This window comes from Propithecus coquereli, unplaced genomic scaffold (assembly GCF_000956105.1).
Source record: "Propithecus coquereli isolate 6110/MARCELLA unplaced genomic scaffold, Pcoq_1.0 Scaffold265, whole genome shotgun sequence".
In the NCBI taxonomy this organism is placed as follows: domain Eukaryota; kingdom Metazoa; phylum Chordata; class Mammalia; order Primates; family Indriidae; genus Propithecus; species Propithecus coquereli.
The window spans coordinates 1,609,001-1,613,515 of NW_012148230.1; the positions used below are offsets into that span (position 1 = coordinate 1,609,001).

General features: G+C 36.2%; 1 protein-coding gene across 1 annotated transcript in view; it reads right to left on the reverse strand.

Annotated features, from left to right (window-relative positions):
* Positions 1-4,515, reverse strand: part of FBXL17 (F-box and leucine-rich repeat protein 17) — a 533,407-nt gene that overhangs the window by 497,214 nt on the left and 31,678 nt on the right. The gene's annotated exons all lie outside the window — the stretch shown is intronic.

Below are 4,515 nucleotides of genomic sequence, written 5' to 3' on the forward strand. Positions count from 1 at the left end.
ATGATATCAAAAACATATGTGAGTTCAATTATTTTTCCAGGGGTGGTGATATACACAAACCATGTTATTCTAATCTAGCCTACACTATAACCAATTATATATCCCTCCAGAGATGTAAACTCTATGAAGAGAGAGGTTTTTGTCTGTTTTGTTAAATAATGTATCTCTGGTGCCCAGGGTCTTACACGTAGTTGATAATAAACATTTGCTAAATGAATGTAAAGGTTGACCAGGGTTATGCATATTAAAGAGTCCCCTTTAAAATGGACCAATATAGGAAATCATGATTGTGGCCTCTTATACCACTATGTTCCAGTTAATTTAGGGGTTCTAAACTGTGTCTACAGATAGAATTCAGAGGTTCCAGGAAAGCAGATAAGAAAAAAGAATATATATTCATTTTCATGTTATCTTCTAACTGAACTTTAGGCTTTGTTTCACTTAATATAAGCAAAACACCATAGCAGTTTAGCAGTACCTGTGACTTTGTAAACAACAGAAATCAAAGATAATTTCATATAATATCACTGTTGTTGCAGATACCTAGAAATATTATTCTTCATCATCAGTATTCGTCATGCTCATTACATTAGTGACCAGATCTTATTTAGATCATTAAAAGAGGCACATATATTTCTAGAACAAATAGCACCTGATTTGGACCTAAGAAAGCTGAATCCAAAGCCAATAGTGAGAAAAGCAAAGAATCAAGTATACTACAGAAGTCTCAATAGCCTCACATATGTCTGGAAGTGAGAGTGAAGTTGGGGCTAAAAATACCAGGATTCTTGAAAGTCTGCTTAAAAAGTAGTTAAACCCTCAGATTACCACTTCCCATTACTGCACAGCCTCACCTCTCTCACAATAGCAAAAAACTGGAGTTTCCTGGGGAGAGGAAAACATAGGGTTTTTGTACTAGGATATGCCACATATAGCTAAGAACATAAGGACAATGCTAAAAATGTGGGGATGATCTCAAAGTTTCTATAGTGAAAATGGAGGAATTCAAAGAAATAGTTCTATTAAATTTTCCAGGATGAAAGGATATGAACTTCCAGAATGAAAGGGCTTATCCACATATCCAGCACAAATAACAAAAATAGACATATGGCAATGCAAATCACTGTAAAATTTTGGAACTGTGGGTTTAAAGAAGATTCTACAGACTTTCGCGGAGAAAGATTTCATACAAAAGATTAGAATAAAAAATTCATCAAACTCCCTACAACTCTAAAAGAAAGCAAAGAGTACAATGCTATCAAATTTCGAAGGAAATTATTTCTAAACTAGAATTTTGTATCAAGATTCAGGCTGTGAATAAAGTGTGAAGGTAGAATTAGAGATATTTTCAGACATACAATTTCTCCAAAGATTTACTTCCCATATACTCTTTATCAGGAAGTTACTGGAATGTGTGCTCTACAAAACATGAGAATACCCCAAGAGGAAAAAAAACATGACATCCGGGAAATAGGAGATCTAACCCACAGCAACATGAGAAAAACCTTAAGGATAATGGTGAAAGTAAGATACTAAAATGACCAGTAATGCAACTGCACTTCTATACAGGAAGTGCAGACTAGACTATCCCAGCCCAATCTGTTTTAAGATGGTAAATTTGATTAAGTAACAACATACAGATATATTAGTGCAACTGGGCATATGTTTGGGACTTCATTAGTGTTAAGAGTATAAAAACTAAGTACCTAAAGGGAAAAAAGACACTTATTAATTCCAATAAAAACAAAATATTATAGAGAAAAAAAGCAGGTACGTAATTGTAAAATGTAAACACTGAATACTTATGTAATAAAAATTACAACAGAATTACATTGGAAGGATAAGAGACAGGGAAGAATGTATACATGAGATAAATCCTTATCTTCCATACCAAGGAATCAGCATAGATGGTCAAAATTGATTTAAAAACCCCCCAAAAAATTAAAAAAAAAAAACAAACATAGGGGAAAATGCTTTCTCCTTCTGCAGGAAGTCCAATTAGTCTAATTCCTTGTCTCTCCACTGATTATTTTGTATTTAACAAACTCGACATGTTCAGTTTGTCACTACACTTCCTCCCCTTGGGAACAAACTGCCCACAGGGAGTAAGTAATCTTTACTTCTTCCCTATCTGGAGGCATTCTGCTGGTCTGGCCCAGCCAGTGACGAAATCAGTTAGCCAAACTCCAGAGCCAAGTTAACAAACCCATTTCGCTCTATTAGTGAGCAACATTCTCCACCTTAGATTTCTGAGACATAAAGTTGGTATGTTTTCTCCGTCATTACTATTTGTCTTATTTCTCAATTTGATCAGATCCTGAGCAGTGAAGAGCAGGCCCCTTGAGACCTCAACGTTTAGTGCACCAGCTAGGAACATGAAGAAATAAAAGAATCTATAATATATAGAAGGAGAGACTGAGGTTTTGGTGAAATCACTGTGCACAGAGAAGTTGGTAGAACATCCAGTGAAAATATGTAAATCATACTGCTGTAGACTAGGAAAGAAATTTAAGCCGATCACATAGTGTTTTGACATTAACAAGTGCCTTTGGTGACAATTATAAGAAAAAAATTTTCCTGGAGGCAGGAGCCACATGGGTAACCATACAAAGACAAGAATCTCTGCATGTGAGGTACAGCTATTTAATGGGGAACAGTGCCTCAGAGGACAAGTTATTATGACTTACCACTTTTGACTGCAACAGTCACTTAATGTCACTACAGAAACTAATATTCTATTTTAGACAACATCAATGGACATAATAATAGGCAAGTCAGCATCTGAATCAGTGCTCATCTGCACTAATCACCATAAATGTCCTAAGTTCCAGACCATCCAAGCACTGTAAAGTCAATCATTATAAATGATATATTTCCCAATTATTCTGATATTCTTCAAATCTCTCAATATTGTAACCTTTTGTCTACGGCTCACAGAAAAACATTCAGAGAGTATCAACCAAGCCCTATAAGAGCATCCCTATTAGGATGCCCTGAATTTAGCACAATTAGTCCCCTATCTAAAAATTACAGAAATAGCATACAACTCTAACAATAGAAACAGCATACAACTCTTTTAAATACAGAATTTGCTGTCCAGGAAGAGAGTGCTAGAGACATTGGAGCTCCAACCCTGCCAAAATGGAGAGATCTCAGGAAGAGCCCTGGTATCCAGCTTAGACACCAAAAAAGGCAGTACCTTGGCATTAAGAACCATACCCTAAAGTAAGGTCTATTCTAGACCACCCAAGTTAGAGGGATTTGGGAAACATCTTGGGCTTTCCACAGATCCACCATAATAAAGAATAAATTTGAGAGTAAACAAGATAAAAACGATCATCCAGTAATAGCAATGCCTGTTTAAGGAAAAAAAATAATAGGTTTCTGATTTCCAGTCTGGCATGTAAGAAGTTTAGAAGTCACCATTCTGTCCCCAAAAACAAAAAGCTAAAGAAACTGAAAATTCAACAACTCTTCTTAGACTCAACAGAAATGAAGACATAGAGCAAACCACTGCCCCTAAAATGGGAGAGACAGACAGGGAGATTGAGAGAACCACAACTTAATGGAAGAGAAACCTACTAGCAGAAACCTTAACAGAAGCCAGGGCTGGAATAGGAAAAACAGAACAAATTGGCTAGTATTTGCCAGTATTTGACATACTGCTGGAGGCTCAGTATGGACAAGTCTGAAAAGTTAAAAATTCGAGGGGAACTTAGTTTAAAGGGAGACCCCACGCTTCTGTAAATTTTACCTACAAGAGCTCTACCAGATGCTCATGAAGAATATAGGAGGAAAATCACCTCATGTTTCCAGTAATGAAAGGAGAAAAGTAACCCTTTGAAATACACCATAGTATTTTGTTCCTCTTAACAAGGTCTGACCTCAGGAGAAACCATTTTACCAGAGCCTAACCTGCTGAAGTTTTGTGAGAACCTAACCTTCCTGGGGGAAGGGAAATACCCAATACCCAGCCAACTTCAGCCTTCCACATAAGGAAAGGGATATATCCAACTCCAGCCCCCTCTAACCATTCTTTCCCACCTAAGGGGGAAAGAAATGAAAAATACTGGTGAAGTTAAAAGTACAAGGGTATAGATTCACCAAAAGATTGAAACCTAATCATAGACTACAGAATGCTTCCCCCACACATTTTACCACCACATTACTAAAGGCCCATTTATAGAAGTTTCATTTCCTAGTACAGGTTGAGTATCCCTTATCCAAAATGCTTAGGAACAGAAGTGTTTTGATTTTCACATTTTTTTGGATTTTGGAATATTTGCATTATATTTACCAGCTAAGCATCCCTAACCAAAAATCTGAAATCTGAAATGCTCCAATGAGCATTTCCTTTGAGCACTATATTAGTGCTCAAAAAGTTTCAGATTTTAGAACATTTCAGATTTTGGATTTTTGGATTAGGAATACTAAACCTATACATCATGTCTACCTTTCAAGAAGAATTATAAGGCATACCAAAAAGCAAAAAACAGTTTAAAGACACTAAAAAAC